Source organism: Oratosquilla oratoria, chromosome 24 (genome assembly GCF_046742065.1).
Source record: "Oratosquilla oratoria isolate Oo_2021 chromosome 24, ASM4674206v1, whole genome shotgun sequence".
In the NCBI taxonomy this organism is placed as follows: domain Eukaryota; kingdom Metazoa; phylum Arthropoda; class Malacostraca; order Stomatopoda; family Squillidae; genus Oratosquilla; species Oratosquilla oratoria.
In genome coordinates, this window is record NC_134800.1 from 58,355,585 (window position 1) to 58,379,257 (window position 23,673).

The 23,673-nt window shown below is 40.4% G+C and overlaps 5 non-coding genes across 5 annotated transcripts; 2 read left to right on the forward strand and 3 right to left on the reverse strand.

Moving 5' to 3' along the window:
• The first annotated feature begins 8,461 nt into the window (after positions 1 to 8,461).
• TRNAR-ACG (transfer RNA arginine (anticodon ACG)) lies at positions 8,462 to 8,534 on the forward strand. The gene has a single exon. It is a non-coding gene; the product is annotated as a tRNA-Arg (tRNA).
• Positions 8,535 to 15,278: 6,744 nt separating this feature from the next.
• Positions 15,279 to 15,351, reverse strand: TRNAV-AAC (transfer RNA valine (anticodon AAC)). Its single transcript has one exon. It is a non-coding gene; the product is annotated as a tRNA-Val (tRNA).
• Positions 15,352 to 19,337: 3,986 nt separating this feature from the next.
• On the forward strand, positions 19,338 to 19,410 carry TRNAV-AAC (transfer RNA valine (anticodon AAC)). The gene has a single exon. It is a non-coding gene; the product is annotated as a tRNA-Val (tRNA).
• A 2,445-nt stretch (positions 19,411 to 21,855) lies between these two features.
• TRNAV-UAC (transfer RNA valine (anticodon UAC)) lies at positions 21,856 to 21,928 on the reverse strand. The gene has a single exon. It is a non-coding gene; the product is annotated as a tRNA-Val (tRNA).
• Positions 21,929 to 22,050: 122 nt separating this feature from the next.
• TRNAV-AAC (transfer RNA valine (anticodon AAC)) lies at positions 22,051 to 22,123 on the reverse strand. Its single transcript has one exon. It is a non-coding gene; the product is annotated as a tRNA-Val (tRNA).
• Positions 22,124 to 23,673: the final 1,550 nt, after the last annotated feature.

The following is a 23,673-nucleotide window of genomic DNA, read 5'->3' on the forward strand; positions in this document are numbered from 1 at the left end:
TGGGACTAATGATGGGTACCTGCAGAAATTGGCCCTGCAAAATAGATATTAGAGAAGCATCTTCCTTGCACCAATCTTCAAAGCCCATCAACATCCTCACTTTTATCTGATCCTCGGACTGGGCCCCAAGATCAATTTCTCACCATCAACTTAGGCTTTATCTCCTCCACCTTCTCACACAAATCTAGCAGTGGGTGAATGATTATCTCCATAGTTGGTGATAGAATAAGAACCATTATAATACAATGCAGAGGCAGAGGCAGAGCATGCATGCCGACAGGAGACCTTTTGGTCCATATCTAGGTCGGATGCCAAAAAAAAAAAGATAAATTCATAAAAAACTATGTCAATAATTAATAAAATACATTGGCATTCATTATAGGCAGGCAACCGCAATTCGTGTAGTCTGGAGCCTATTCGTCAGCGTCTGTCTGTCACTGGGCGGGCGCAGGCCAAATTGCTTCAAGTAACAGTTACAGTCCGATGGATGTCTCGTAGAGGTGGGTTGGTTGGTGCAGTCAATGATGTAAGTGATGCAGACATCAGCCAAGCAGTTCTTCCCAGAGAGGTGTACAGGGTGGTCCGAGGACCATTGCCAGCTGCCACATGGCTAAAGGTTTCTAGTCAGTGAAACTCTCAGCAGCAATTATTACTAATATTATTCATTTGAGTTTAGAATATTCAGTGAGTAAAGTTGGCCTAGGATGTTTTGGCCTTGAGAAATTGTTGACCTCAGATGCTTCAGCCTCGTTCATATAAAGTATACCACTTTTATATGTCTTGTTTTAACTTTTTGGTCACATTTTAGAACATCTTCACTTGGTCAAATACATGATATGTTACAAATTCATTTCTATTTTATTTATTATTTGTCGGTTACTTTTTATTTAATTAATTTCCTTGATGTAGACAAAGGCTTTTTGGCTTAACAATGGAACTTTTATTCATTTATCATAATTTGATTTATAGCCATAATGTAGACGAAGATATTTTGGCTTCTATCTATATACCAGGAGCTTTTTTCCCCCTTACAAGGGAGGTAGCCAAGTCATAGGCATGTACCAGTTCCCACCCATTTCACTTCCTTCCACCACCCCCTCCACCCCACTCATCTCAGCTCTTTAGAACAGTGGTAATGTACAGAAAATTTGGCTTCACAAGGGAATTTCCAAAGTATCCAACCAAAATATTCTATTTTGAATGTTATTATGCATAACCCTTATTGGAACCAAGATATGTTTTCACTTCCAAGGGTTTAACTTACAAAAATTTCTATCTTATTCATTATAATTTTAGCCTTGGTGTAAAGAGTTTTTGGCCTTAGGCAAATATATAGTGTCACAAATTTATATTTAATTAACTGGTAAAAACTGCTCCAAGTACCTCATTCAATAATATATTAACTGCTCAAACTTAAGAATTGCTCTGGTGACTAAAACTACAGGTGTGAAATGAGGTGTGGTATGTGAAAAGATTAGAACAACTCAAATTACTCATCATGCAGTAACTTAAGAATGTATGAAGTACTCTGGTGGATTAACTGTTTAAGGTGTGATAGGCCAGGGAAAATGTGATTCAACAGTTCAGAAAATATATGATATCATGTTTGTGTATAAGATGAAGATGTTCTAACTAAATGAGAATAAGGCATCTTAGAAAAAGGGTCTACAGATTGAAACATCCAGGGCCAAAACTTTTGTACACGGTGTTTGACTTTATAGGATGATAGCCATTATTGTCACTTTCCAGAATGTTATTTGTGATGTGGGTTTGTAGTTGTAGGGATAACCTCTATTGTGTTGATATTGTAAGTTGTATGTATAATGTATGGGATACAGTATGTTTGAATGATCAATATATCATCTTGATTAGTTTCTCTTGTTACCTGAAGGCTACAGATTTTCTGAGAGACCAGATACAGTGGATTGATTGATCTCTTGTTTTGCTTGAGAAATTTTTCATGTACCATTGTAATAAAATCTTTATATTGTAATATACTGGATTGTATTTTGTTTATTTATTATCTATTATTTATTTATGCTTATTTTTGTATTTATTTGCTGATTTTATTTTTGCTCTTATGTATTTCTTTTATTTTTTTACCTAGTTTGATAAATATGGTGTTACAAAGATGGAGAGTGAGGAATGTAGAGATGAGTAAAGAATGTGGGTGGAAAGAGAGTTACCAAGCCAGGTAGAGTAGTGCTGAGATGGTTTGGATGTATGGAAAAAACGAGACAGGAAAGAAGAGCAAAAAGAGTGTGGAAAGGAGAAATGGATGAAGTGAACTTTAGAAGGAGACCAAAAATGAGATGGATAGATGAAGTAAAGAGGGCAGTTGGTGGAAGAGGAATGTCTGTCAAGCAAGGAAGAGTGCAAAAGAAAGGAGTGAGTGGAGAAAGATAAAGAATGACATGGCTTGAATGGATGTTTGGTCTTTTCTGTTAATGTATTGGTTGGATGAGGAGGGAGTTGCTGTATAATAAAATAATGGGAGTTAACCAGTTCAGGCTGTCAGGTCCTGCTCCGGTGGTGACATTTGACTCAAACAGTGTGGCAGGAAATGGGGATGACATGTCCATGAGGTGCTCAGATGGGAGAGGTGACAAATGGGTTTTGATGGGAGTGGTGTGATCCACCATGGCCTTGGATCACGTATTGGACTCATGATTCACAGCTGTTACCCTCCCAGATGAAAGCTCTGAGCTCATATATAGTCTGATCTATGGACAGTGCTGTTTGTTTGCATGTACTTGCCTAGACTTAGCCACTCCCATAATAGAGTAGGACTTTTGGTATGAATATATGTAGGCCTATTTGTATCATACCATGTGCTATAAAGCATTTTGGGCATGTGATAGGGCCTGGATTTGCGTCATGGACATCAACATTTAGAAAATGTGGGAGAGCAGACATTGGTGTGCTAAAAGGTAGAGTATAGGATGGAAGGAAGTTGTATTGTGACAGAATAAGTAAGCATTGAGCCTATTTCTTGTGGAGGTGGATAAAATTTACAGAGAGGTTTGGGATAAGGGAACATAGTTTTCATTATAGATGTGTCAACTCCTGGAATAGTCCAACAGAGGATATACTCAAATCTTAAACCATAAACAAATTTAAAGTTTGACCGTTGGAGAAAAAGAAGCTAGATCCCATGAGCATAGGTGAACTAACTCCTTTTCTGTAAAATTAGGTAATTGGTGTGGTATATTTGTATGTGTAAGTTCTCACCCCCCACAGTTTTTCTCTTTTCTTCCTCATCTTCTATTTTTCCTCTTCTCTGTTACCTTGTACAAATAAAAGATGGAAAGTTGATGTTGGATTGTTCTTATTTTTATTTAAAAAATATATATATATTTGTAGATGTTGAATGTGTATGTGATCTTGGGTCCAGACTTAGGATTAAATACCAGCCTCTTAAGGTTACACCTCCAAGTGAAGGTGAGTTATATAATGGGCCATTGATCAATAACTAATATTGGGTGTCCCTTTGTATGTGGTGTGCCTGTTGATATTTACCTGATTGTAGTATTCAGGAAAGGAGCAGTTATTGTTGGGTCCCATCTCCTACTCTCCACTTTAATCATACCGAGCCTCAAATGTGCCCTACATGTCAGTACAGAAAATATGGTAGAATCTCCTTGATTATTTGAATAATTTTAGGACATTCCCTACACTTAATTGTTTCAAAGAAATACCAATCATTATAGAGTGCATTCTTTAGAAATAGGTAAGTCAGACCATTGGAGCATCTTCAAAGGCATCTGGTTCTTAATTTGTGTAACAAATGGAATATTTTCCCAGAAATTTTATAGAAGTACGTACAGCCATTCAAGCCCAAATATTACAATTTTACCAAGTATACAAGATTGTGACACAAATGTTATGTGACATCACAAGAAGCTTCATTCCCTTAATGCTATGTATTATATGACCACCATCCTCCTTGCCCCAAAGGGTAATTTGGTGTGTGTATATATCTATATATAGCTATAATGTATGATAGAAATTAAGAACTAGGCATGTCATATAAATGTACTAATCCATGATACATGTACTGAAAGCCCGTTTATTTAAGGAGAGTGACCAGATCAAAACATACACAAATCCATTCAACTACCCCACCCATCTCAGCACCCAAGAGGTGAAGGGCAGCCCTGCCTCTAGCCACATTGCTTGGTTCTATAGCAATGCAGTGGGGAACAACTCTTTCATAGCAGGGCTAAACATCAGAAGCTGGTTTACCTCCATCACTTTTCCATAGAATGAGAAGTGAGAAGTGAAAATAAGGCCTGTATACAAGAAAACATACTTAAAATACAAAAATGCAAATTGTCAAATGATACAGATGAAGTTGAAAAGAACTTTGAGAGCTGTGCTGTAGATCAGTACCAACCCATAGACAAGGCAGTGACCATTCGAAAGGTCAACAAGACATATTGCGAGAGGTTACAGGAAAAAATACAACCCCATCTACATTCATTGTTACCCACTCCTATTTTTCATTGTCACCATTGGTAAGGTGGATCATATGACTGTCTGACTCAGCTATTTTGCCAGGTCTTTTGGAAACCGTGACTCTATATATCACCAACATACAATATATATATCAGTATTCACAATAGAAAACTCGCCTAACAGTGAAATTAGAGAGAGAGAATTATCCCCAGCAATGAAAGAAATAAACATAACACAAAAAGAAATCAGTGATCAAATTAAAACCCTGGATGTCAGAAAATCACATGGCCCAGACGGAATAGCAAACTGGATACTGAAAGAATGCATGGAAGAATTAACTGACAAAATATATGATATAATTAAATCATCAATTAAAGAAGGAAAAGTACCATTGGACTGGAAAAAAGCAAACATTGTACCAATTTATAAGGGAGGTGATAAGGAAGATCCATCTAACTACAGACCGGTCTCACTAACAAGCACAATAACAAAAATTTGTGAAAGAGTGATCAAAAACAGATGGGTTAAGTACCTGGAAGAAAAATCTATACTGAACCCAAATCAATTTGGATTTAGACAAGGGAGATCCTGTACAACAAATCTGATTTGCTTTTACTCAAGATTAGTAGACATAATAGAAGAAAGAGATGGATGGGCAGACTGTGCTTTTCTGGACCTGCAAAAGGCATTCGATAAGGTACCTCATAGGAAACTAATAAATAAGATAGAGTCAAAAGGTGGCATCAGAGGAAAATTATTGGAATGGATGAAAGACTTTCTGATTGGTAGGAAAATGAGAGTTGTAATTAGAGAAAAATTCTCCAACTGGGAAGAAGTAAAAAGCTGGGTCCCGCAAGGATCAGTACTGGCACCGATCATGTTCGCTGTATACGTTAATGACATGAATGAAGGTGTGGAGTGCTATATAAATTTTTTTGCAGATGATGCAAAATTACTTAAGAAGGTAAAAACGGAAGAGGACTGCAACTCATTGCAACAAGATCTGGACACAATATGGAATTGGACTCAAAAATGGGAAGTAAAATTCAATATTAAGAAATGCAGCATAATGGAATTTGGAAAGAGTAAAAATAGAATATCAAAAGATTACAGAATTGGGGAAGAAAAAATAAATAAAACAAACTATGAAAAAGATCTTGGAGTGATGATTGGAAAGGACATGAAACCAGATAAGCATATAAACAAGATGTTCGGAGAAACCTACAACTTATTGAGAGCAATCAAAGTGGCATTTACCTATATGGACGAAGAAATGATAAGGAAAATACTTACTAAACTAATAAGACCAAAACTCGAGTACGCAGCATCACTTTGGACACCCAGACCAAAAAGAATATTAAGAAACTAGAAAGATTACAAAGAGCGACAACAAAACTAGCACCAACACTCGCCGAACTAACATATGAGCAAAGACTATCCAAATTGAACCTACCAACTCTGGAACAAAGAAGAGAAAGAGGAGATTTGCTAACTATCTACAGAATAATGAAAGGAATGGAAGTTTTAGACAGGAACGACCTATTAATGTGGGACAACGGTAAAACAAGAGGACACGGAAAAAAATTGAAAAAGGATAGTTATAGAAAAAACTTGAAAAGGAACAGTTTCCCAGACAGAGCTATAAATACATGGAACAAATTAGACAACAAAACAGTATGTGCTAACACTATACAAGATTTTAAGATAAAACTTGATGCGGAGAGATACAAAGACGGGTCACCACGAGCATAGCTCCCCTCCCGTATATTACAACTAGGTAAATACAGGCTTATTCACCTAACAATATCTCTTTCCAATTTTGCTTCACATTCTTCTATCTATTCTATATACCAAGAGCTTTTCCCCTACAAAGAATATACAACTAAAGATTTTGACAGTCCTTTCATTCACATAACACAGTTTTATCATTCATTCTTGTAGTTAGATATTGCCATACAACCTCACTTGCCTTGTCATCTTTCAAATTAGCAATACAATTTCACCATGTGTTTTCATTGGAAGGGTTTTAATTGAAAGGATTAGAAGATGAACAGAGGGAGTAATTGGTGTGGAACAGTGTGGGTTTAGGAAAAGTAGGGTTGCATGAATTAGATTTTTGTGGTAAGATATGTGAGAAAGCTTTAGCAAAGGGCAAGGGTGTTCTTTGGACCTTTATGGATTTGGAAAAGGCTTATGACGGGGCAGACAGGAAGGCATTGGGAGATTTTACAGATATATGGGATTGGGGGAAAGCTGTTAAGGGCAGTTAAAAGTTTTTATGTGAGTAGTAAAGCCTGTGTTAGAATTGTAATTGGAGAGAGTGATTTGAGGCTAATGGTGGGGCTGCATCAGGGATGTGTCGTGCCGCCATGGCTGTTTATTGTGTACATGGATGGGGTGTTGCAGGAGGTAAATGAAAAGGTAATGGGCCATGGATTGGATATGGTAAAAAAAAAAAGAGAAAAGTGGGAGGTAAGCCAGTTGTTTGCTGATGACACTGCTTGTGGCAGGGTCAGAGGAGGGATTTAGGGAGTTAGTGATGGAGTTTGGGAAGGTATGTGATAGAAAAAAAATAAGGTAAATGTGGGTAAAGGTAAGGTGATGAGATGTACAAGGGGAGAAGGATGGCAGTGAGAGAGGCTGGAGGAAGTGGATAACTTAGATATTTGGGGTTGCATGTGGCAGGAAAGGGAAGAGTAGAGGTAGATGTAAATTGTAGACAGAGAAGCAAGTAAATGCCTTGGGTGATTAAAAAGTGCAATGAGAAGTTGGCATTTGGGAATGGATGTAAGAAGGGGTGTTAGTGCTGATAGCATTGTATGGGGCAGAGACTTGAAATTTAAGAGGCAGAGAGGAAAAGTATGAAGGGGTTTGAGATAAAATGTCTGGAAATTATGGTAGGGGTTACAAGGTTGGATAGAGTGATAAATGAGGTGAGGAGGAGAGCTGGGTTGGAAAATGAGATGGCAGGTTGGGCCGATGAAAGAGTATTGGGATGATTTGGACACATGGGAAGAATAAGTGAAGAAAGATTAGTAAGAAGTGTGAAGGGAGTGTACTGGATGTGACGACCGAGGATGAGATGGATGGATGGGGTGGAAGAGGCATTGAGCAAGAGGGGAATGTCGAGCAAGGAAGAAGGCAAGAGATAGGGGTGAGTATGGAATGGCTGTGTATAGATGATACTGTGATGGAAGGAAGGGAGGGGGCGTGGGATAAAGGTAGTGAGGAGTGGCTATGTGTGAGTGATATTTTGATGCAACCTGAATTAATTCCTCCCAGTTTTCTCTGTTTTCTGCCTGAGGGGACGGAGAGGGGGGTCACAGATTAAGTGAAGCGGCCTTGCTGTGGATGTGCTGTGTCTTGCTGCAGTGCTTCTGACCCAGGATAATGGGCAGTATACAGGGATGTCCCGTCATCCATGAGGAGCTAATATGAGAGGGAAGGAAGGGTGGTTGGTGATTATGTACTTGCCTTTTGACATTGCTACCTCCCCTATAAAGGGGTAAAGGCCTTTGCTATATAGATAGGCTTCATAATACGATTTCAACGAAAGATATCTCAGCAATTACAATTCAATTGTGACCCATTTTCGCCCCACGATTTCGCCTTTTGACACTGTGATTTCGCAGTAGTAGGATTAATCAGAAAAGTTATCCAATCCATTTCTGATTTCACTAAATATCGCCGTACAATTTAACCAGGTGATTTTGTTAGTGTAACAGTTTCGCTTGTCTGGTAAGCTTTTGCCCCAGAATTGTCCCTAGCGATTCCAGGAGTTGATGGGAGCTAATTTAATATATTTTAAACAATAATACTATAAGATCTTTGATACTTGGCGTCACAACTACTGTCAATGATTCACTCAATTTGTAACTTTCTGATCGTAATCATAGGTATGGTAATAGGTAATGTTTATGATTACAACCAATTTAAATATGGTGATACGTAAATTGATCTGGTTGTAAACACATCCTTGCTTGCAAGCCGGTATTGTGCAAGCGGCCCTGTGGCGCAACGGATAACGCGTCTGACTACGGATCAGAAGATTCCAGGTTCGAATCCTGGCAGGGTCGGTGTTCTTTTGCGCGTTTGACCCAGAAATTAGTCATAAGATTATAGTGTCAAACTGAACTATCTTCAACGTTAGAGTATTCTTGCAGCTCCAACTTTGTATGAACCTGTAATGAAATGTACCATGATTTGAGTCGTTCGCATTTTTCCCGAATTTAAATAAAATTATTTTTTTGTTGCATTTCAAAGATTTATTAAATCAAGGGAAACTAATTATGACAGAAAACGGGCTTGCAAATTATTTGTTTTGTGGCAGTCAAATTTGAAAGGTCTTGAAACTGCCAAAAGAAATGGAACATTTGGCACCTAAGAAAGAATCTGGTTTTGTCAAGCATAACTGTTGTACTGAATTATTCAATCGGGACCAAAACTTCTGTCAGATATTGAAATACCTTCGACCGTTGATCAAGATGATTTACGGTATTGACTTCTTTCCGCAAAATAAGAAATACCGGTAATCTCCGAAAGGAAAAAGTTTGGGGGAGGATAAATGGATAATGTAGAGTCCATATATTTGACGGGATGCACAGTTCATTAACTTAAAATTTTTAAGCAGGGAAGTCGTCAGGGCGGCAGGCCACAGGCGCCTGAATATCGACATTCTAACGTTTCACGTAACTGAGCTTAGAAAAAATTATATAATTAAAACAAAGAAATGGATAAGATAAATAAGTAAATACGCCGCATGACATCACAACAATTCATGCATAGCGTGTACGTCTTTTTGTTAGTAACTGTCCCAGCTTGTATATGTACTGATCGATTGTGCTGTTTAAATATGCAAGGCAGTTGTAAAAATTTTGAAGAGTTCCCTGTTCGTTAAGATGCGAATGTAGGACAAGAACAAGGACTGAATGTCTGGCATTGCCACGTTTCAAGTCTTGGAACTGTATGAAAAGGGTCTTGATTGCACAGATATTCGTTCAGAGAGTGGGTCTTAAAAGTAACGGAATTATACCTAACAAAAATGTATTATTTAACTGGGAGTTTATCTGTTCTCCCTGAAGATACGGTCACATTTGCTATCGTTAACGCGAAACTTGCTTTTGTTTTCCCTGGCTTCACAGCGATACCTGCAGCTGTCTGGTCACACCACTCGCCAAGTCTGCAAGCAAAATCAGCTGAGTATAACAACCAATCCTTATCACCTTAGCCTTGGTCACACTAGCTTCTGAAATTGATGGATCTTGCGACACGGCTTGGTTGGCCATCCATTTGCGATGCAATAGCTACCGAATCTCGTTGCTAGCGGTAGGCGAATTGGTGGTATTGGGTTGTATATATGCAACTAAAGAAATATTCAACTTAATTTTTAAGGACTTTTAATGAGTAAATAAAAAAGAATGACTACAGTACAGGAGAACCCCCAGATATTAATCTTAATTTGATGGAAACATACCATTCAGTTTTCGTATGGCCTGGGTGGTATGCAAACAAAATAAGATTATGTTCATGAGACCGAAAGTATTACCTCTACTTGATTGGCCCCATGAGGATATTATAATCCTCGTAGAAAAGGTTCGTGGGCATAAAGTCCTGTGGAATATCAAACATCCCTAATACTTGCTCCCTCCATAATATCTATTATTGTTGTTATGATCAGCTAATTCCGCTAGCGAACTTGGCGAGTGGTGTGACCAGACGCACGTATCGCTGTCGAGCCAGGGAAAACAAAAGCTAGTCTAACGTTGATAAACAAGTGTGACCGTAGCTTTTATATTGTGGTAGGGATGTTTGATAATCCAAGGGACTTATGAACTTTTTCTGTGAAACTTGTAATTGCCTCGCGGGACCATTGAAGTTCCCGTGGCATGCTTTCGGCACACACACACATGACTCGATGGCGCTGTGGTAGAATTCCCGGCCGCCACTACGGCGGTCAGGGTTCGAATCCCGCCCAGGGATGAAATAATTTCAATATCGCTGCGCTGCGAATCATTACTCCAGCTCGTGGGCGGGGAGTTCGGTGTGTGTGTGCGCCTTAAGGTCACAGCATTACCCATAGATCAGTCATATATGAGCTCTGAACTCTCTTCCGGGAGGGAAATATCTGTCGTTCACGAGTCCAACACATAATCCAAGACAGTGGTGAATCTCTCTCACACATATATAATATATAGTGACCGCAAAAATGTTGACATTTAGGATTGTAGGACAATAAAAATCAAAAGTAGTACTTACTGGCCTTTTCCACTTTGGTGCTACACTTAATAATTTGACATGTTACCCTTATTCTTGATAACCATCTGGATCCTGGACATCGAATTGGCAAGTTCGGTAAAGTATGTGGCGTCCATTGTCGCCTACATCTTCTTCAGCTCCTCCTTCAGGACAGGGATGCTTGTGGGTTCCGACTTTTCCAGCTTGTTTTCCATCTGGTTCCAGGCATTTTCAATGGGGTTTAGGTCAGGGGAGTTACCTGGCCACTCCAAAACACTACTGTTATGATCAGAAAGGAACTTTTTCACTGCCTTGGACCTGTGAGAGGGAGCACCATCATGCATGAAGTGGCCACACTGATGAATATCCCAGAAAGTGAGCATGTGATCCCTCAAAATCTCGATATAATTACTTGCTTTCATTATCACATTTGTGGGGAGAAAGTTTCCACCAAGAAAGCCGGGCTCTGGGGCACCAAGGAAGACTTCTACACGCACTGACAAGGTTCCACGATGAGAAGTACAATCAGATCCATCCGTCAGAGCCGTAAAACTAAAGAAAAAGCATCCGGAACTACTGAAAAACTTCTGTCAGAACAATTCAACATTGGCTCCAAAAAAGACCTAACGTTACCTGCTCGATGTGCTGTCAAGAAACCGCTGCTCACGGAGCCCATGAAGAAGAAAAGACTAGCATTCTGCAAGAAATACAAGGACTGGACACCACAGCAGTGGCAGAACGCTATGTTCACCAATGAAAACACTCAGACTGGTTAGGGGAGGCTCCAAGATCGTCCGTCGGCCAAGTGATGTGTTAAGAACCCGCGGTACACGTTCAAGACAGTAAAACATCCAGATAGTGTGATGGTGTGGGGTGCCTTTAGTGGAAAAAGGGCAGGGGTGGACTCTACTTTCTCCCCACAAATGTGATAATGAAAGCAAGTAATTATATCGAGGGTTTGAGGGATCACATGCTCACTTTCTGGGATATTCATCAGTGTGACCACTTCATACATGATGGTGCTCCCTCTCACAGGTCCAAGGCAGAGAAAAGGTTCTTTTCTGACCATAACATTAGTGTTTTGGAGTGGCCAGGTAACTCCCCTGGCCTAAACCCCATTGAAAATGCCTGGAACCAGATGGAAAACAAGCTGGAAAAGTCGGAACCCACAAGCATCCCTGTCCTGAAGGAGAAGCTGAAGAAGATATAGGCAACAATGGACGCCACATACTTTACCGAACTTGCCAATTCGATGCCCAGAAGGATCCAAATGGTTATCAAGAATAAGGGTAACATGTCAAAACATTAAGTGTAGCACCAAAGTAATAAAAGGCTAGTAAACTACTTTTGATTTTTATTGTCCTAAAATCGTAAATGTCAACATTTTTTTAGCGGCCACTATATATATATATATATATATATATATATATATATATATATATATATATATATATATATATATATATATATATATATTCTTGCTTCACCGAAGTCATACGAGCATTAAATTGTACATTTCCTTCAAATTGAAATTTATATTTAGGGGGGAATTTTCTTTTATTGTAAGTTTTAAGCCCATGAAAAAGAAATGGATTTTTTTTTTTTTTTTTTTTTTTTGTTACCTTTGCTGAATGAACGACAGTTTCCTAATGCCTCGCACTCACTTACCGGACGCACGGGTATCTCAAAGCAGCAAGAATCAGTAGCTATTGCAGCGCATATGACTGGTCGATTTCAGAAGCTAGTGTGACCAAGGCTTTAGAAGATTGTGATCCACTGGTAGGCCAGCCGCTTGGCCATCTTATAACTATTGTAAACAAACAAGTATTCTGTTGTTCGGTTGATATTACGTTGTTATATATCTTTTGCTTATTATTACTAGTACTATTGCTATTACTATTAAATTTATTGTTATTATTATTATTAATTATACAATTTTACATAGGCGTCAGTGTAGGTCAGCATATTCTCATTCACCTTTCCTCTTCGGTGTTCCTTCATCTGACTGAAGTTACATAAATACAAGAAAAAACGGCGAAACGTGTTAACATGTTAAATATGTTAATCGTGAATGGCACCATCCGAATGGAACAGTCTGTCGGGTGAATAACTGAAAAAGAATGACAATACAAGAAAACTCCCAAATATAAAATTTAATTTTATGAAGATATACCACTCAGTTCTCGTATGACCTCGGTGGTATGTAAACAAAAACAAACCTGTGTTCGTGAGACCGAAACATGTGACGGCAATTTGATTGACCCCAGTAGGCTATTATAATTCTCATAGAAAAAGTTCGTCAGCATGAAGAGAATTATAAACTGGTAGCATTTGGAAATTGGCGAGTCGTATGATGCTGTTTAACTTTATTATTTAGAGTTTTATTGTACTTATCGAATCTAATTTATCTACCAAATGTTTCTTCTCCTTTGTAAAATATCCCACAAGACTGAAATGCCCAGTTGACAGTTCTGACCCCATCACTTCCTCTAGCACAGTAGTTCCCAAGTTTATTCCTAAGTAGAACACACAAATTGACCAATTTGTTCTTTAGATATCAATGCGATGGATGCGAAATGATTATAGAATAAAACATTACTAAGTGGCACTGCAACCTAGTTATCAACAAATGAAAATCGTACATAGCCCCGGAAGTGCCCGCGTACTACCTACAGGGCTCTCGCGTACAACCCGTATAACAGTGGTAAGCATACCACATTTTCAGAACCACAGCTTTAGCTGTAGATTACCAGTACTACGAAAAAAATGTTTACCAGCAGTACGAAAAAAATGTCATAGGGAGGGAGAAGTATTCCAAGGGTGGGTAAGACCGAGTGGGGTTTGATCCTCTATTAGTAGCGGATGCTTCTTATTTTGGTACTCTGGCGCTACCACTAAGAAAAAAGAGAGGTGATCACGTAGAACACCCAAATGGAGGGACGCCATGCACTTTAAAAAGAAAAGAAAAGGTTTATCCAACCAGAAGAAAAACTAAATCTTAGTAATGAGAGCAATGGTTATACGACTTCCCATTTCTGCATTTCATGTATCTCACAGAACTTTCCAGTCCTGTTGTAAATGTTTATTTGTCATGCCTGTACAAGCGCCGGCTTCGCCGTCCCGGCACGCCTGAGGTGCTTGGCCTTTGTTATGAATATATTTGGGTGGAAACTAAGAGAATTGCAAAAGTACGCCTCTTAGTGAATAGAAAACGGTTCAGATGATAGTTTCAAATTCTTAGTGCGGAGTTCGACAACATCGTCGTTAGTGTCGCCGTCATCTTCCTTATGACTAAAATTTCTTTCCGTAAAAAAAGTATGGCATCGACGACATAACCCCCCCCCCCAATTGTTCCCTTTCCTGTAGACCCCCCCAGGCTCATAGAAAATTTGGATATTTCTCATAGAATTGTGGAAAATTGTTAGATTTTTTGGCGAAGTCGTATATACTTTGTCTACTGTATATGGCGCATCTTTTGGTATGCATTCCTTGCTGTCATTGTTGGTGGGTATTCTCCCCTAAAGTCCTTTTCGAATTTGTGGTTTCAACTGCGGCGGTTCAATTACAATGTAAGTCAATGGAGGCGTTCACTCGCAACTGCGATTTTTCCCCTTTGTCTACGCGGCACCGCCGCGGTTCAAACTGCTAGCGTGAACAGAGCATAACTCTTGTTTCTTGAACTCTGTGGGAAATGACGATGTTCCATGCTGTTCACTATCGTATTAATTCGTCACTCACCACTCGCTCGATTCCCTACTACACCCATTGTACCTCTCCACAGGGAAAGTCTCCCACCAGTCATATGTTTTCCAAGTTTTGATCATTTTCTGCAGTTTGTCCAGCATTAGTTCTTTATATTCTGGCTCGCTTCATGCTCTTGTCTTTGCTGGGACGTCTTCGCAAAATCAGTCTTACCGACTCACAATTATTGTTCTCATGTTATTGTTGTTGTTGTTTTTCCCTGGACTCGCCGAACTGTCCCGTCATAGCTGGAAAATTGTTTTCCCACAAATCCCTTATAGAATATTATGTTGTGTTGTTGCGAATTTTCCCAGTTTCTCTTTTTTATCATGTTACCACAAACTAGTTTCTCTTAACCTTGTTCCCCCCAAAACTCATTTTACCTGAATCTTTCACTTTTAAATAATCCTTCATCTCTAACCGGGTTGATATAGTTCTCGACAAGCAAACACTACTTCGAAACTATAATTCCGATTGGTCATAATATCTGGAACCTTCATTCGTCACAATTTATCGATCTGTGCAATATAGATTTCCAGTAAGACTGCATATGTATGCATTTATTCAATTGTAACATAGATGGTTTGATTTATGCTCTGGTGTTTCGCCGAGATTGTCTATGCTAATTTGTTCAATATGTGGAAGCCTATATATAAAACATCAAGTAAAAATACATCTTATTTTCTACTCCTTTCACTGTTCATAGTATAACTGGCTTTACACAATTGTAATAGAATAGGAAGTATGTTCATGGGATAATGTCTCATTTTACATAAATGTAGTATAGGGAATAAGAGCCACGTTCGTGGCGGGACATGTCCCTGCGCTTCCATTAAAATCGATCATGTGCTCACCAGGGCTCGAACCTGGGACCTTCTGTGTGTTAGACAGATGTGATAACCACTACACCATGAGCACGCTGCTGCAGTTAACTGGTTTTGCGAACGTAGTCGAACATGGGCCGCCTGAATTACTTTTTTTCATCAAAGAGGCCAGAATTGTAATATACAAGGAAGGAGTTACAACAGTCTCCTCTTAGAATATCATCAATAATAAAATTTGTCCCAAATTCACCTGGACAGTTTCTTCCACATCTGCAAAATGTTTTATGACCTTAACATTGTCATTTCTTGACATCTACTTTTTTATAGACGATGTAAACTAAGTAAACAAAAAATCTAAGTGCGTTATAGATTTCTCGTCGCATACTAACAGATCATCGTCGATTTCGACAACCTACTTCTCGTACTTCTAATGTGGTTAGTTACCACATTATGGTAAATGGGTATCGTCCTAAGAGAAGGAAGACTCGAATCAAACTCTATATCTCTTTAGGACTTATTGTGTAATTAATAAAGGTTTATTGTATAAAATATGTACAGGGATATATACATTAATATACAATGCGGGCAACAGCCCGCCAGTGGGGGAGTTGTCGTGCCCTAGTGAGTGGAAGGGGAGGTCAGCGAGGAGGGGGCGCCGCCCTGAGCACCCCAAGCATCACGTCCATGGGCGTGTGGCGGACAAGGAGGGCAGCTCTCGTTGCCCGACTGCTGAGGAGGCTGCCTTCTGCAGGGTGGGCGGGGGTCTGCGGCGCTGGTCGGAAGGCCTCCGTGGCCGGGCAGGACAGTAGGTAGTGCAACAGCGGGTGGCGGCTTTGCCTTCCGCAGTGATCGCAATGTCGCCCCTGGAAGACGTCGTACAGCTCCTCCCTGGTGCAGTAGCCCAGCCTGACTCTCTGCAACAGTACGCCGTCCGCCCTGGGCTGTTAATGGAAGACGCTCAACGTCTGATTGTCGGTGGTGGCGGCGTTCCAAGCAGCTTGTCTTTCTGTTCCTTCTAACGGCCGGTGAGTCTGGTGGGCGCGGTGGGCTGCGGCACGCCTGACTTATTTGGTTTCCCGCCCGCCATGACATAAATAATACCCGATAAATACATTAATGCTCTGTACAGAGTATGCAAATGTTATACATAAATACATTCTACAATACAATGTCCATCCTTGAATGTGATACAATATTTACAATATACATTATTGATTATAATTGAAGTATAACAATGATTTGACCAAGATTACAAATTTAATTATATTACAAAGCTATACGCGTTAAGGGGACACTGCAGCACTGGCGTTCTGCCATATTTGTACCGCTGTGGGCAATCCCTTAAGTCAGATTTGTGAGAAGTTTTTGGTGAAAGGTAAGGATGTTTTTTGGGTCTATGGGATATGGTAAAAGCTGTGAAGGCAGTCAAACATTTTATAAAAACAGTAGAGCTTGTGTTAAGGTTGGGAATTGTGAGAGCGAGTGGTTTGAGGTGAAAGTGGGGTTGCGTCAGGGCAGTGTCATATTGCCTTGGATGTTCAACGTGTACATGGATGGGATGGTATGCGAGGTAGATCGAGAATGCTGGCAGAGGATAGGGAGATGGTTTGAGAAGTGGGAGGTGAGCCAGCTGTTGTTTGCTGATGACACTTTGCTTACGGCGGAGTCAGGGTAGTGTCTCATTTGGTTGATGGGATATAGGGAGGTATGCGATGGAAGAAATATGAAAATTAATGTAGGCAAAAGCACGGTGATAGTTGCACAAGTGGTGAGTAGTAGCAGTAAACTGAAGATAAGTTTTAAAGGAGAAAGGTTAGATGAATTGAATATTTTTAGATAGGGTCTTATGTTGCAGGGAATAGAGGTCAACTTTAGACTGATCGAGGAATGTAAATGTCTTGGAGGAATTAAAAGTGCCAAGAGAAATAGGTTTGAGTGGTAGGGTGGATAGGAAAAATATAATGTGTGAAATGGGTGAGGATTGTGCCTATGATACTGCATAGGGCAGGGACTTGGAATATAAGCGAGGTAGGAAGAAATTTAAACGTGTTCGATATGAAATGGTTGTGAAGTATGGTGGGTGTTACAAGGATGGATAGAGTAAAAATGAGGAGGAGAGCTGGGGTGGAAAGCGAGATAGGAAAAAATAATTAAATGTGTTCGATATGAAATTGCTGAGAATTATGATGGGTATTACAAGGATGGGTAGATCAGTGAGGAGAGCTGGGGTGGAAAGGGAGTTGATAGATAAGGCGGATGAGAGAATACTGGGAAGGTTTGGGCACAAGGAAAAAGTGAATGAGACTAGCAAAAAAAGAGTTTGGAAGGCAGAGGTGGATAGAGTGAACTTGAGGGGAAGACCAAGAATGAGATGGGTGAGTGGGGTGAAAGGGGCTTTGAGAAAAGACTGTTCAGCAGGGAAGGGAGGATGGTTGCGAGGGGAATATAGACTACGCACTACGTAGGAAAGACCCGCTCGCGCGGGATCGGTAGTTGTAGAAGGGGAAGAGATGTCTGTATGAAAATGAAAAGATAGTTGTGTATGGAAGAGGGCTATTGCAACAGGGTGATTCTTAGGGATATTTATTGCGTGAAGTGGCAAAGGGATTTGCATATTTTCACATGAGGGGACGAGGAAAGATCGATGTGTAAATGAAGTGGCTGGCCCTGTGGTGGCGAGAGGAACTGTGGTTGGATAAGTGAAACACAGGTAGTACTGGCTAGATATTCAAAATGATTATTTCACCAAACTGGACATGACGGCGTAAACCAGGGCATCGACTATTGCACACATTCTGGTACCCATGTTGCCAGGTGGTATTTGTAAGTAGAATATATATATATATATATATATATATATATATATATATATATATATATATATATATATATATCAGAAGGGAAACATAGATAAGGAACCTGCATGTAAAAATGCTTAGATAATACGTTATACAAAATACATTAATTATTTTTGTGGAATACAGAGATGGCACCGGCGCAAAGGCGGAGTGCGTATAAGGGAAAAAGGAGGTAGTTATTACATAAGATTATATAACATAACAGTGCTCGGGACTACGTAGAACAACTACATAATGACTGCGCAGACTACATACATAAAACAATTACTATAGAGGTATTAAGTATTGCATATACTATACAGGGAATAATTACTACAGCCCTACTTCGGGTGTGCTGTGTCTTGCTGCATTGCCTCCGACTCGGGCTGTGGGCGGGGACAGGGTGAACAGTCATCCACGAGGAGCTAAGGTGAATGGGTGATAGATGAGTGGGGCTGGGAAGTGCCCTGGACGACCTTTCCTATAAGAGGAAGAATCCTATTGGTATATAAACATATAATAGTAATTATTATTATCACTATTGGTATCATTATTATTATTATCATTATCATGATACAAGATATCAGGTTTGCCGTGAATAAACATAACTCCTAAGGCAGAAAATAAAATGGTAGAAACTATGAAAACGTTCTAACCTTAAATAAGTTTATGGATGAAATAGCATGTGTAATTAACAGCATGCAGTTTAGTAATAATTTTATTTATTATTTTATTATATATTTATTGTTATTCATTATTTTTAGGGTGACCAGGTTTGCAAATTAGGTGACTGATGTGGTCAAAAATTGATGAATGACCGGGTGAAGGTGTGACTGACTGGGCCCGAGTTATTTGAAATATTTATCCGTTTAGGTAATTTATAATGTGTAAATTTTCGATTTAGGAACAAAAATATTTCCGTTCTATATCTGTAGAATGAAATATCTCTCCAGTGTATTGGGTTAAGGGTATAGTAAAATAACTTAAAATCTGCTGAACACTACATCTATTAAAAAGTGATAGGCCCTTGTCTCCTGTATCTTATTTCCATTTTAAAGTGATTTCATTCCACTTGGCTCTGGTTAATCGAGATAGTCGGCACAAAGTCTCGTCCTCAACCGAATGAAATTGTTAGGTGTAAGCCAGAACACTATATGTAAGTGGATTCAAATGAAGTGTCAAAACACACCACAAAGGACCAAGAGCAGGTACTAAACTCTTATATGTCGCATTGAATGTAAGCGTGCTCATGGTGTAGTGGTTATCACATCTGTCTAACACACAGAAGGTCCCAGGTTCGAGCCCTGGTGAGCACAGGATCTATTTTCTGTGTTCATTGTTTGATTATGCACAATGGGTACATCTATAGGAAATTATTTAATAAAAGATACCGCAAATTCAGGGAACTGATTCAACAAAAAATTGTCCTTGTTTTATCGCGTCGGATTGATGAGCTGTATTCAAATGTTTCCAACTCAACCTGGCAAATACCCTTTCAAACCCATTCAACATAGCTCATTGGCCTGGACTGTGGTAGAAATAAAAGTATATTAATAAGTTGAAAGGATTAAGTCAGGCAAAATCAACAGATAAAAGGCTGGAAATAGACGATAGTAAACATCACTTTTAAAAAATAAACATTTCCTTAAAAGCATAGGAAGTCTTTTAAAAACACAACAAATAGACTTGTAAGAGTGAATATGGCATACCCGTGACACAATTGTTATAATTTTGACGTAAGTACACAGTAGTCACGGAAAAAAATAACACTTATTATTTTTCAAGTATAGAAGTTTGTTGTATGGAGGTGCGTAAATCCTAGCCTCCTACAAAAAGAAAATTAAAAAAAAATCGGCTTTATATATATGTATATGTGTGTATATATATAATATATATATATATATATATATATATATATATATATATATATATATATTGATACTATGTGTATGTAGAAGTGTATATACACATGGTGTTTTCAAAAGTTCCCGCCATAGTCGAACGCCGCCCGCTGACTCGTGAGGGATGTTCGGGTCGATCCTGCGAGGAGGAGGCGCGGTGGTAGTTGGATTCTCGCTGGGGTGAATGGACTACGGTACCGGCAGGACTGAAGCGCCTCCTCACGAGAATCACAGGGAAGCGGTCCTATCTTTCCTTCTATGGATTTTAGACTAGTAGGGTCCACAAATCGAAAACGAGGATCAGTAGGTGGATGACAGGCAATTTTGTCCAGTTTTGGGATGTTTGAGGAATAGCAGTACATAAGTTTGGTTAAGAATCGAAAGAAATCCGGTCGGTCCAGAGGCGCGGGTCGAAGAAGGGCACTCCCGCTGGAGTCACGTGGACAGGCTTACTCCCGGGTATGGCCGGATCGCTTCCTCCTGCAGAAGTAGAGGCCTCTCAGGACCCGGGCCGGGCGTGGGGGAATATCCAGTTTGGTGGCGCTTAGGAGATTGTCGGGGGTATTCTCCATATGCTGTAGTATGTGTGTGCGTGCGTAGCCATATGGAGCCTGCCTTCTAGTGGTTACCAAGGTCCATATGGACCTTGGTGGTTACAATGTTGGGTGATTGAATCGAAGAAGAGTAGAAACTATCATTCGAATTAATACCATTTCGCGACTGATAAATCTACTGGGAATCACACAAAGGAAGATGCCAGAAACGAATTGCCGTTTTTAGCTATATTGCATGCGTTGGCTCACTATTGGGTATCTTATCTATTTGACATTGCATGTATCGGTAATCTATAGAATATTTCAGCCAGCCAGCACGGTGAAATGATGTCGACATCGCTGAAATACGTTATGGAGATTAAGTAGACATAAGGAAGATATAGACAGGGTTACTTTGTTGTCGCTTTGCTTATGAATTCATGGAATGTTCGTTACATATTTGAAAATGTAGGTGACGTCATTGGTCACTTTTGGCGCAAAGCATGAGAATCCGAACTTGACTCAGATCTACCAGAAATTAAAGATTCTTTGTAGAAGTATTATTATTATTATTATTATTATTTTTTTTTCCATACCTATTCTCGGATGCCATGACTTTAACGATACAGGAATGCAGGACTTCCCAACCCCACTCCACAGCGGGCTGATTAATATTAGAGGTGCGATGGATCAGTGTGTGTGTGTGTGTAAGACCATAGTCGGAGCAGAATAGAACATGGAAATGGTGATTCTATATATTTCGATTGTAAGCTAAGTAGTACGTACTGTCGAAGAGGACTGTAGCTTATAGTCGAAATATATAGACTCCCCGTTTCAAGTTCTTCATTCTGCCCCGACTGTGGTCTTAATGATTTACAAATGTGCTACTACATTTTTCATCTGTGATATATATGTGCGTGTGTACATATTGCGCACGCGTGTGTGTGTGTGTGTGTGTGTGCTAGCACCTAATCAGTAGCAAGCTGATTACACTGATTTCAGACTTGATTCACAACCACAGGTATTCCAACATACGAAAATATTTCACATACGCCTCTCACCATACATAAGGCGGCGGGTCCCCAGACGGTTATAAAGTAATTATATCAGGCTTATAGCTCTCCGGGAACGCATACGAATGTTCAGATAATTAGACTTGGATGCCTTTGAACTTGCTAGATGAGATACTGATTTACATGTTGGAACAATTGCAAGTTTGGCGCAAAGTGAATAGATGTTTGATAAGAGCTTCATGGTTAAATCGCGTATAGGCACGTGGGGAGGGGGGGAATACGGTGGTTTTGCTTTCGTCGGGATAAAGGAACCGTGCGCTCGCCAGGGTTCGAACCTGGGACCTTCTGCGTGTAAAGCAGACGTGATAACCACTACACCACGGGCGCACTCCATGAAAGGATAGGATTGTAGGACAACAGTCAAGGTCGGAGCCATACATATCTAATACTGTAATACGTCAGCCACCGTTCTGCCAGCATGAGCTGGCTTCAATAGGCAAAAGTGGTCATGTGCTCACCAGGGCTCGAACCTGGGACCTTCTGTGTGTTAGACAGATGTGATAACCACTACACCATGAGCACGCTTGGATGAGGAGACCAAATGAAAACAATAAATCAATTTTAACAGTGACTGTAAATTAAAGGCGCAATTTTACTTGGATTTGGTGTATCAAAGTATGATATATGAAACATTATTTAAAAATAGTTACCCTTGTTTTTACCGTGGTTGGATTTGGGAGTGGCAGCCAAATTCTTACACGAAGTCAACAAGTAGCCTACTCTGAAAGAATTTTAAATGTTTCAGATTTCACTCACAACCACGCCCATTCCAAAATACCAGTAAACAAATCATATGCACCTCTCACCGTACGTACTTTACCGAGCAGGATTAAGCCACCGTGGTGATGAAGAGAGGCCCCCACGTCCCTCAGAGGACCTCAGATGATCCCCGTATCTGCCCCATCGTTTTGGAGGAGGTAAAGGGGGTTATCTCGGCACTAAAACTAAAATCCCCTGGCCCTTCAGGCATCGATGCACACATACTCAAACGTATGCCAGACAACATAATCTCACACATGACGATACTATATAACAGCTCACTAGCCTCTGGGTACTTCCCACAACTATTCAAGGCCTCCCATACCATCCTCATTCCTAAACCCCAGAAACCCGCCTCCGCCCCCCTTTCATATCGGCCCATCTCCCTTCTGGAGTACTTTGGAAAGGTGTTCGAGCACGTCTTAAGCCGCCGCCTGACCGTGTACCTATAGACGGAGAATGTGCTGAGGGACTGCCAGTTTGGTTTTCGACCGGGGCGCGGTGCAGAAGACGTAATATCCATAATCACTCAATGGGTTCAAAGACCGCCAGACGGTCGCCCTGGTAAGGCCATTTTGGTTTGTAAGGATGTGGAGAAGGCATTCGATGCTGTCTGGCACGAGGGCCTTAAGTACAAATTGTACCACAACTTCGACTTTGCCCTGCCGTTCACAAGGTTGCTCTGCAACTACCTGGACGACAGGTCAATTAGAATAAAGTGGCGGGGCTGTCTGTCCCAACCTTTTGTGCCGAAGGCTGGAGTGCCGCAAGGGTCAGTCCTTGCCCCCACTCTGTACAATCTATATACGAATGACCTGCCAGAGCCGGCTTATCCTCGCAACCAGGCTCTAACTCTTTCGTATGCGGACGACACTAACCACATAAGCAGACACAAAACGCTGCAGGGAGCGTTACACGTAATGCAAAACATCCTAGACGGGGCACACGCGTGGGAGCAACAGTGGCGCATTAAGACCAACGCGTCGAAATGCAATGCTGTACACTTCCGCTGCAAACGAACCAACAGAACAATCACAAACACTCCTCTTAAAATAAACAACACAAACATCCCAGCGAAGGACCATACCCGTGTGCTGGGTAGCACACTTGATAATGGCCTTACCTGGACCCCACACTTCCGCATGCAGGGAGCGAAGGCTAGGGCTGTGCTGGGTAAGCTCAGACGCTTCAAAACTGCAACACTGAGAACCAAACGTCGATTGTACCTAGCCCTCGTCAGACCGATTCTGTGCCAGTCCCCGGGACTAAGCCAGCTGACATGTGCCACCAATAACTACGAGCATCAGAAGGTT